This window comes from Schistocerca nitens, chromosome 11, assembly GCF_023898315.1.
Source record: "Schistocerca nitens isolate TAMUIC-IGC-003100 chromosome 11, iqSchNite1.1, whole genome shotgun sequence".
Taxonomy (NCBI): Eukaryota; Metazoa; Arthropoda; class Insecta; order Orthoptera; family Acrididae; genus Schistocerca; species Schistocerca nitens.
This window is the reverse complement of record NC_064624.1, coordinates 60,992,692-61,004,152: the sequence shown is the minus strand read 5'-3', so window position 1 is coordinate 61,004,152 and position 11,461 is coordinate 60,992,692. Positions and strand designations below refer to the sequence as shown.

At 43.5% G+C, this 11,461-nt stretch overlaps 1 non-coding gene across 1 annotated transcript; it reads left to right on the top strand.

The window, feature by feature from the left end:
* Positions 1–11,129: 11,129 nt before the first annotated feature.
* Trnas-cga (transfer RNA serine (anticodon CGA)) lies at positions 11,130–11,204 on the top strand. Its single transcript has one exon. It is a non-coding gene; the product is annotated as a tRNA-Ser (tRNA).
* Positions 11,205–11,461: the final 257 nt, after the last annotated feature.

Here is an 11,461-nt window from a genome sequence, read left to right as displayed (position 1 = left end):
AGCGAGAGATTCGCACCTGCTAACCAAAACTGGAACAAATTTTTTTCAGCGCAGACTGGTATCGCATTAACGCGTTAGCATATCTACCAAGTTGCGTTGCCACACGATAATTACAGACCACAGTGGACATCGGCGAGTAGGTGCATTTTACTTCCGACCAGCCGCCTCTGTCGAAGAAAAAAGCGATTGGCGAAAATTTCGCTGTCGCCTGTGTGGCCCGTTTGGTCATAAACCATTCAGTAGTCAGACAGTTAAAAGGAATCTACAGTTGTCTGACTTCCGTCGTGTGTTTCATTTCTGTTAAAGCACCAACTCTCGGTACGTCCTGTAAATACCCGTATCTTCAGTACAGGCGGCTGTCTGAACTGGAGTAGGTCGCAGCTACCGACACCGGACTTCTTCATTGACTCGTGGCGTAATGATGTGCAGTGTGATGTCACACACACTTACGGACACAACAGAACGCAGTGATGTTCTCATAGCTGCCATATTTTTTGTAATGTATGCTGTGGTGGAAAAGTCATGTGTTGCATAGCCCGAGGTCTAGGCTAGGCTGACAGGTTACAGTATCTTTGTAAGTTACTGGAGCCAAAGAAATACAATGTTATAGTAACAAGAAATCTTGCTGTGGCACGTATTTTACGCATGTTAGATTTCGAAGAGTGTTCTATGTCCATTTTGATGTCATGGGTCGAAATAAGTTGGAATCGGTACTATTTTTCACTAGTGGGCACCGTTCGTCCCTAGTGTAAAGGCACGCCGGCCGGTGTGGCCGTGCGGTTCTAGGCGCTTCAGTCTGGAACCGAGTGACTACGGTCTCAGGTTCGAATCCTGCCTCGGGCATGGATGTGTGTGATGTCCTTAGGTTAGTTAGGTTTAAGTAGTTCTAAGTTCTAGGGGACTGATGACCTAAGCTGTCAAGTCCTACAGTGCTCAGAGCCATTTAATGTTGGACAAGACGCGCGCAGCGTGTGCACGAAGAGGCGTCGGTGCAGCCAGCCAGCCCCGCACGCCTCTGACACGTGAGCACGGCACCCCGGGGGAGTCCCCACGTCCCAGGCGAGTACAGTAGAGGTGGGCAAACGGATACACGTACCTGTTTCGAAACAAATAAAACAATACAATGTAATGTTTCGATACGCTGTTTCGAAACAGTTTGTGTTTTGTACTCGTGTAGACCTAACATTGTCATCTTGAATGTCTACTGTATAAATATTTCCGTATAAACACAAATGAGATGTGAGAGTGCTATTTAAATCGCAGAATGTATGAAACTTTCACTTAGGTGTCTTGACAGTTTTATATTTCCTGCAGCAAATGCGCTGCTTTCGTGTCGTGTGACTTTTATACGTTCCAACTGGCTGAGGACAGAATCGGTATTTTTGACTTAGCATATTTTCCCAAACTCGCTTCCCTGTATTGTAGCTCCTAATTTTGATAGTTTTATGAGTGAAAATCTGTATGGGCTCTTGAAAAGGCATATCATGAGATGTAATTTATTGAGATAGCGTTCTGGGAAGCGAGGCACTGAAATAACATTTATGAGTGTGCCACTCACTCTTTTCTTACAGTTAAATTTACCATTGTTTGTCTCACAGAGCAGGCCTGCAAAGTGACTGATTCACACAGATCAAAAAATTGCCATAACAGACTGGAGCATATAACGCAATGGTCAAATATGGCAGTTTTTCATCAAACATTAGTCAGCTGGGTACAGCTCATAATATGTAACCTGATAGAACTGGAAAACATGTTAAAACATGTCAAGATGACTGAAATGCAGAGATCGGTATGTTTCCATGAAGTATAAAATCCAGACTAAGATTTAAATAATTCATACAGGCAGGTACAGATTCCATCCTCAAGTTCAGCAGTTCCTGTATTAATGGCCTCGTTGCTCTAATCTGAGTTTTTAAGTCTGACAGTGACTGTAAACCTTTGCTTGATAAGACGACTTTTGGCAAGGTTGCATTTCTTTCGCTGCTAATTTCTGTTGTGACTTGCACAAAAGGAGATAGTATTTCACAAGATTTTTTAATACCTGACCGTTGGACAGTTTTGTTTGTAAATCCGCACTGAAGATGGCGAGGGTGTAGAGGCTATTTGATTTTCAAAAGCCTGTCAAACATCTCATACAAGGAATTCCATGTCGTAGGGCAATGTTGTTTCGTCGTTAAAATATGGACACCCATTTGCTTCCGAATATTGTGTAATTTCTCAAATGCTTGAGGACTTATTTTGAAAAATTCCGTTACTGACTTTACTTTTGCTCTTGTCTCAGTAATCGGTTCAAGGCTTACTTCCACAGTTAAATTCAGTGTATGTGCAAAACAAGGTACATGCCACCATTTGCACTTCATCACTGCCTCCACCATATTAGATGTATTATCTGTAGTGCAAGCTATAATTTTATTGGTAATACCCAAAGCTGATACCACATTTTGTAATTCACTGGAAATCTTTTTGGCTGTATGTTTGTTACGGAATTTAAAACTAGATATCAAATATGACTTAAGATTGCAGTTTTCATTAATGAAGTGAGCAGTCACTGCAATATAATTCTCATTGCTCACAGACGTCCATCTATCCGTCGTAATGCAGATGTAGGATGTAGCTTGCACTGCAGCTCGTACTCATGTTAGGGTGTTGGTCGAACACTTGAGAGAGTAAACTGTTGGAGACGGTTTTTCTACTGGGGGTAAATAGTTTTCGTTTATAAATAAGTCACTTTTCTAAACTCTTCACTCTCAACTATACTTTAACAACACATCTTAACATCTATTCGTCTATTTTGCCTCGTTTGGATGAAGGTACTGCTCTTATTGCAAATCCAGCCATCTCTGTGTACCACACCTACCCAGAACTGAATCGGCAGATTCCTGAACAATTTCTGTGGAAGTTTAACTGGCTTCGTCAGTTTCCAGATTCATAAAAACTGGTTTCGACAGAGTTTCACTTAAATTGACTGTTGGATGCTAATGTCCCAAAAGTCTGTTTAAGTAAGAGGTTGAACTATTAAACGACAACACTGCCGAACGTTTCCTCAGGATTCATCCTCTTAAAATAATCCCACACAGTGCTTCATAGCGCCATAGCTGAAGACAGAACCACCACGAACGGAACTGGAGGCGGGAGCAAACTGCAGAAAAAACGGATACGCTTCTGGGATTCCCACATCCCGTTAGTACGGGTAATATACCCATCCACCTAATTTCCATGCACACAAGGGAAATCATTGTGGAGAATAGGCACATTAACTATACTCACAAATAACGCCACGTAATTCGAATATATAACGGGAAAAATTTTTGCCCCTCAAGGTGTTTCGAACCATTACTATCTAAATTCACCCCGCTTCCCAGCCCTTCCCGTTCACCAGAACACCTCCAGTGATGCATCAGGCAGCTTGCTTGCAGTTATACCCACATCTGATTTACGTATGTGTCTTAAAACTGCCGCTCCACGCCTATTTTATTGAATATATTGTAGGCTTACTTGCGTTTTTCGATATCATTACTGTACATGAACAGAGAAGTGTATGTTACAAAAGATGTGTAATTTAACTGAATGATTTTCACACATTTTTATTTTGAATGTCAATAGTGTGCGTTATTTTATTGTTTTGTTAGTGTTTATAAAGTAGATATTACACCATTTCGGAATCGGGCAGTCAGCTAGAAACGAAGTTTTATTTTCGGAAGTCTTAAGCTTCATGCTGCTGTTCGTGAAAAAGGTTTCGACACTCTTGAAAGTGTTTCATGAAGTGATACGCTATATGTGTTTCAGTATCTGTGCCCGAATCTCATCCGACCCAGAGCGGAATGAAACATCACTGTTTCTATACAATTAATCCGTGGAGGGAAACAGTTTTTGTGTCTGGCTCGAGATCGAATCTGGTTTCGTTATTGGAGACAGGGCAGAATGAAACACCACTGTTTCGGAACACAGAACCACAACCGTTTCGAAACACTGAAACAGTTCCACGTATCGATACACTGTACCGAAACATAGAAACAGCGGCCAAGTCTAGAGTACAGATCGGGCTGTTCCGTCATCGGTTTTGTTTCGTTTGCTCTGTTTTATTGCGGCTCACTATTAAGTTACCCTTTTTCGCGTGCTTTCAAATTTTCGTTAGCTCATTGGCCGAGTGGTCTAAAAAGAAACAAAATGGATCTGAAGAATATTCCCGCGCGTACTTACGACGCGAGTTATCGGTAACAATCAGTATGGCTTCTGAATAATACAAAAATAATTGAGTTGAACTTTTTACTGCTGCTGTTACGACGAAACGTGCTTTCCAATGCAGTGGCAACACATATTGATTACTAACGGCCTTCTGTATAATATTCATGTTGATTCTAGAAACAATATAGTGGAAATAATAGTCCACTGAAGCCCTCTTTCTATCGCTACATTCCCGAAAACAAACATCGTGAGAAACTATAGTTCAGTTATTTTATCTTGGCGGCTCGCGCATGCCCGCCCAGACGTGGGAGATTGCTGCGTTGCCAGTTGCAAACGACGCACGCGCCAAGAGAAGCAGCGCCATAGTATAGTAACTTACTTTTAAGCCTTTCGCTGCTGCAGACACGTGCTCCCCGCATTCCGCGCTATGGGCGATTTAGTCATCATTGCACTGCTCGCCTGTGCTGACACATGGTGTTCCCACTGCTTTCACACACTTATCATTCGATTTCACAAAAACTATTGGGCCCAAAAATTTGATTTTTACACGTCTTCTTGACTGATACCTTCCCCCCATAAATGACTTAATTTTGTTTCCATGTTCAACGCAGTTATTGTGCAGCGTTAAATGAAATAAACCATTGCACAAAATTTTGAACAGTTTCCAGAGGTAAAAGTCCATAGCGTATACTTTCCGTATGGTCTATTTTAGTTGCCACAATGTTGAAAATGAATTCTGGACAAGATGTCTAAATTTCGTTAAAATTTACTGTATAACAATATCTCATTTAATTTAAGTACCAGATAGGTGTCGTATGTAATACTGAGAAATATTCCGTCTTTCGCTACTGTAATAAAAGTTTTATTTACACCGAGCGTTTGGCTTTATTTTAAATCACTTCAATCAATCAATCAAAAGGAAGTAGACAAAATACATTAAACAAAACTTTGGACTTACAAAACCATTAGGACTTGAATATACTGTCTATCAGTGAAATGCTCTGAGCTATGTCAAATATAATTTTTGTGTGTGGCACACACAAACAGCGTTTATATGCTAAAACACTGATCAGCCGACACAAACGTTGAATATTGTGTTACCGCAGCACAAAACTACGAAAGGTGACTTGGCAATGGAGGAGACAAAATACTGTCCACTGAAGATGCTTCAAAAGAGAAAAACGCGTCTGGTCTAAATAAGACGCTTATTACAGTTGCAGAAGAGGAATATGTTTCAATACCATTGTAAAACTGCGACTGTGTAACAAAAACAAGAAAGAATGTGAGTATTATTGTGTATGTACCTTACCTTCCATTGTTCTGCATCGCTGTAGTCGGTGTCGCATTCCGAATCATCAGGTCTTAGAGTGATGACGATGCGTTCAATCAGATTGTCAATTACAATTTCCCTTTCCATGTCCTCCTCCTGTAGCCTTTGTGCATGCAGAACACATTCAGCCGCCGGCCGCGGTGGTCTCGCGGTTCTAGGCGCGCAATCCAGAACCGTGCGACTACTACGGTCGCAGTTTCGAATCCTGCCTCGGGCATGGATGTGTGTGATGTCCTTAGGTTAGTTAGGTTTAATTAGTTCTGAGTTCTAGGCGACTGATGACCTCAGAAGTTAAGTCGCATAGTGCTCAGAGCCATTTGAACCATTTGAACAAACACACAAACTATGCACCCCATAAGAGGCGTGGAGATGGTAAAAAACACTAACATTAAAAATTATTTGCTTCCGAAAGTGCAACTTGTTTTTAAAAGAACTCTTACGGTAGAAGGGTGGCAACTTTATATACTAAAATGACCATGTAAATAAAATCCACGAAATGCAGTTTACATAAAATGTACCAACATGCCCTACATTACACATGTACCACCTCGCAAGATGATAGGCAATATAAAAACATATTTCAGGAATTAGGCCTTTACACCTTAAGCAATTGATTCGTTAACAACTGAATCCGACAAACATGACAGAGGCAGCTATTAACGTACGGCAGACCTACAGACAGACACTAACTGCCTAACAAATGCGGACGAGAGACAAACGCGCAAGCTGGGGACGAGAGACTGAACAGGAAAACAAGTAGAATTTAACAAGTAACTGAAACAATATATCACGAGTCACTTCTAAGAAGTGCAATTTGTGGCGACTTGGCGCAGCACCCCCAAAACGCTGCCAGCCGCTTCAACGGACGCAGGAAGGCGCGCCGATCTCCCGTCTCACGGCGTCGCAGCTCGCCCCGGCCAGACGATGTCGTGGGTTGACTCCTGTTGCTCTCGTGTCGGCCGCGAAGCCACTATCCCTCGCTTATACGGCGCGGCCCACTGGACTCACGTGGCTACCTCACATGCGCCGACGCTCAAGGCGGACAAGTCGTCTTGGAGCTCATAGCGCCCCTTAAATGCACGTGAACAGGCATCTTTTCCCATTTCCCACCAGAGGGAGACACAAAAGCTGCGATTGCCACAGCGGCGCCACCGCTAGAAAAGGAGGGCGACTGCTTTACACTACGCGCTGCGGCGCGCTCTTCAAACCAGCAATTTTTTTCCACGGCTCATACATGTTGAGCACTTCACGTATTACAACATCTTTGTCGAAATTATCTCAATTGGTTACAGTCCTCTCACGAGTGCGATATTTCCCTGGCGATCTGAAAAGTGGGCTTCCACCGGTCTCTGTGGATAATTTTCCTTCATTGGCAATCCGCTGAACGGTTCTCAAGCTAACGCCTGTCGCTTCTGCAGTGCGTTCCTGAGATCTGGCGACGTCTGTGATAGGTCCACCGTTTTCTGCTCCGCGCTTGAAAAAAGCATGTATCCTGTGCATAACGTCCCTCACCTGTTTATGGAGAGTTTGTCGCTTACCACCATCAGCCATGACAACTTGCAACAAATGCGGTAAAAATTCACCAAATAATAACTACAATCACAATTAACACTCGCACTCGCTAAGACATTCAGAGCAGACCGCTCAGAAAATTGCTGAACACTCATTGGCTGTCAGCGGATGCGTGACGTCAGGTGCGTAGAACGAGCCTTAAATAGACCGCAGTCGTTCATGGTTCCAACTATACAGTGTGTTCATTTTAATTGGAGACATTGAAATATCCGAAAATCTACACATCGGATCAAACACATTTATAACTAAAATTTGTTTGTCACCGAGGGGGACATCCAATGATACCAAATCCGACGAATTTGTGGTCAAATTTGTTATAATAGGATGCCCCCTTCCGAGAGGAATTAATTTTCATTAGGATTTCTTTTGTTTCTGTGTGTCAAGAGATTTCAATGTCCTCGTTTGAAATGAACATCTTTTATAACATGAATAGTGTTTATAAATTGGGAAATATTCCATCTTTAGCGGATGTAATAAACCTTTTGTTTATACCAGAGTCATTTCGCTTTTTTCTAAAACGTTTTGATTAAAACAAAGTTGGCGAAGTACACAAAGCTGAATTGTGGACGTAATAAAACACAGAAACTAAAATATATTGTCAGTGAGGTGCAGTGCCTCAACAATTTGTTTGTCACAACGGACTGCAAATACTTGCCAAAACATCGATCAGTCGACGAAAACATTGAATATGATGTTTCAAAGCAGCGAAGCAAAGAATTGCGTCAGACAATCAAGGACAAAATTAGAAAAACCGAAAACTTATTATGATTATAAAGAAGAGACAAAGCACCAGAAATTTCAAAAAATTACACTCAGACGAATAAAATTCATGAAGTAAGACATTTCGATATTGTTTTTAAATAAAGAAGATATCAAGCACCCAACAAGGTTTGAACTGGGAACTTTTCGATTAACAGTCAGACACCTTAACCATTACACTAGCGCATTTTTTTTCTCATTTTGTTGTATATTGTTCGTTGAATTTGTTCGGGGCGGTCGTCCGATGACACTCGTTCAGGTTCTCTCAGTTTTTTATTACAGAGGGTAGCTAACGCTCTGACCGAGCAAGCTGAGCAACCGTGTCGGCAGCTCTTCGTTCAACACAACTCCTGGAGGACTCGAAAATATCACGCAAAATACCGACAAACGCTGTTGGTATTTCGTCGAAGTACAATAGGAAATAAACAATTACCGCTGTTCTTTATTGCGAAAAAGCGGTTCGAGGGAAGATACAAACACCTTTCCTTGCTATCGCCTGATTTAGGAGGCTTATTGCTTGTTTGGTTTAATTAATTAATAGAATATGAAGCAATTGGTGTAAAGAATGCTTTTTCCAAACTTTCTATAAAAGAAAGTCTATCAAGACATTGATTTTGTTCAGTTGCTTTATTTATGACTAAACGTTTCTAAAACTGAAGACACTCAGTTCTTGTGTTAACCGCCATTTAAAAGAAAATTCGTTTCTGTACAAAATATCTAATCCTCACAATCGAAACTTCCTGGCAGATTAAAACTGTGTGCCGGACCGAGACTCGAACTCGCGACCTTCTGGTAGAGCACTTGCCCGCGAAAGGCAAAGATCCCGAGTTCGAGTCTCGGTCCGGCACACAGTTTAAATCTGTCAGGAAGTTTCATATCAGCGCACACTCCTTTGCAGAGTGAAAATTTCATTCTGGAAACATCCCTTGACAATCGGTTTTTCTCTGGAGATGTGAAACTATCGAGAAAATTTTTCCATGCAAACTGGTACTTCGGAGCTTCGTGTTCGGACACCACACTTCTAGATGGAAGCCAACAGTGAACTAAACTACAGATTCAGCATGTTTTCAGTGAAGAATAAATAAACGAGAGGCAGAATCATTCGTGAGTGGTAACGAAAATTATGTATATAATGTGTAGAAGTCTGCTCTATTGTAGAGGTCCATCTGCTCTTAAAAGAACTATGAATCAGCTTCTGTGGCACTTCGTATTTTGTAATGGAAATTTCAGATAAGGAAAGGAGCCATCCGTCACTGATACTATAAGGAAACTTAGGTGTCAGTAGGACGTGAACTACAATTAATGAATAGCGACAATGATAGGTCACCATACGTGCTAGAAAACACTGATATATAAAATACTGAGCATTATTTTGCAGGAAGAGTAAAGCCATTGGTGTATTTTTCGTACTTTGCACTGAATGAAGTTCTAGACATTAATTTTAGAATTCAAACACTCGCTACCTATTAATGATACCTGCGTCTTTGTCTATGAGTACGTTAGTCAGTAGCGAAATTGCGTTGAGTTGGATGTACGTACTTAATAAATAGTGTTCTGGAAAGGAGTAATATAGTTCCGATACATTCACGTACGTAATCGTTGATTGCTTACGGCAAGATGGCAGATGGTAATGTACGCAGTATAGATACGAGCATTGAAGTCACTACATAGTTTTGGCGTTGTGTGGTCAGTTAATACACAAGTGCTACTACATTCTGTGAATCGAAATATTAGGCGCTGCAGTGATTAATTGGAGACGCACAGAAGTACTGTGATAACATTGTAACGTGCATCCTTGGAGGCAGGTTGTGTGTGCAACTATTATCTACACTCCTGGAAATTGAAATAAGAACACCGTGAATTCATTGTCCCAGGAAGGGGAAACTTTATTGACGCATTCCTGGGGTCAGATACATGTCGGCACTAGTACAGTGTATATCCACCTTTCGCAGCAATGCAGGCTGCTATTCTCCCATGGAGACGATCGTAGAGATGCTGGATGTAGTCCTGTGGAACGGCTTGCCATGCCATTTCCACCTGGCGCCTCAGTTGGACCAGCGTTCGTGCTGGACGTGCAGACCGCGTGAGACGACGCTTCATCCAGTCCCAAACATGCTCAATGGGGGACAGATCCGGAGATCTTGCTGGCCAGGGTAGTTGACTTACACCTTCTAGAGCACGTTGGGTGGCATTGTCCTGTTGGAACAGCAAGTTCCCTTGCCGGTCTAGGAATGGTAGAACGATGGGTTCGATGACGGTTTGGATGTACCGTGCACTATTCAGTGTCCCCTCGACGATCAGCAGTGGTGTACGGCCAGTGTAGGAGATCGCTCCCCACACCATGATGCCGGGTGTTGGCCCTGTGTGCCTCGGTCGTATGCAGTCCTGATTGTGGCGCTCACCTGCACGGCGCCAAACACGCATACGACCATCATTGGCACCGAGGCAGAAGCGACTCTCATCGCTGAAGACGACACGTCACCATTCGTCCCTCCATTCACGCCTGTCACGACACCACTGGAGGCGGGCTGCACGATGTTGGGGCGTGAGCGGAAGACGGCCTAACGGTGTGCGGGACCGTAGCCCAGCTTCATGGAGACGGTTGCGAATGGTCCTCGCCGATACCCCAAGAGCAACAGTGTCCCTAATTTGCTGGGAAGTGGCGGTGGGGTCCCCTACGGCACTGCGTAGGATCCTCCGGTCTTGGCGTGCATCCGTGCGTCGCTGCGGTCCGGTCCCAGGTCGACGGGCACGTGCACCTTCCGCCGACCACTGGCGACAACATCGATGTACTGTGGAGACTTCACGCCCCACGTGTTGAGCAATTCGGCGGTACGTCCACCCGGCCTCCCGCATGCCCACTATACGCCCTCGCTCAAAGTCCATCAACTGCACATACGGTTCACGTCCACGCTGTCGCGGCATGCTACCAGTGTTAAAGACTGCGATGGAGCTCCGTATGCCACGGCAAACTGGCTGACACTGATGGCGGCGGTGCACAAATGCTGCGCAGCTAGTGCCATTCGACGGCCAACACCGCGGTTCCTGGTGTGTCCGCTGTGCCGTGCGTGTGATCATTGCTTGTACAGCCCTCTCGCAGTGTCCGGAGCAAGTATGGTGGGTCTGACACACCGGTGTCAATGTGTTCTTTTTTCCATTTCCAGAAGTGTATATTGAAACTTCCTGGCAGATTAAAACTGTGTGTCCGACCGAGACTCGAACTCGGGACCTTTGCCTTTGCCTTACTGGCAGAAGTAAAGCTGTGAGTACCGGGCGTGAGTCGTGCTTCGGTAGCTCAGATGGTAGAGCACTTGCCCTCGAAAGGCAAAGGTCCCGAGTTCGAGTCTCGGTCGGGCACACAGTTTTAATCTGCCATGAAGTTTCATATCAGCGCACACTCTGCTGCAGAGTGAAAATCTCATTCTGGATTATCTAGATTATATAAGGACTTGTAAATACAGTATTGCCAACCTAACTAATAGTTAAGAGAACTTGTGGCCGTACATAAAATTAGCAAGTGGATCGAAATCATGAGTTGAGTCGCTTAGTGACCACACCGGTACGGAAACGGAAGACGACAAACAGAAGGCGAAATACAGGACTACCATAAATGAT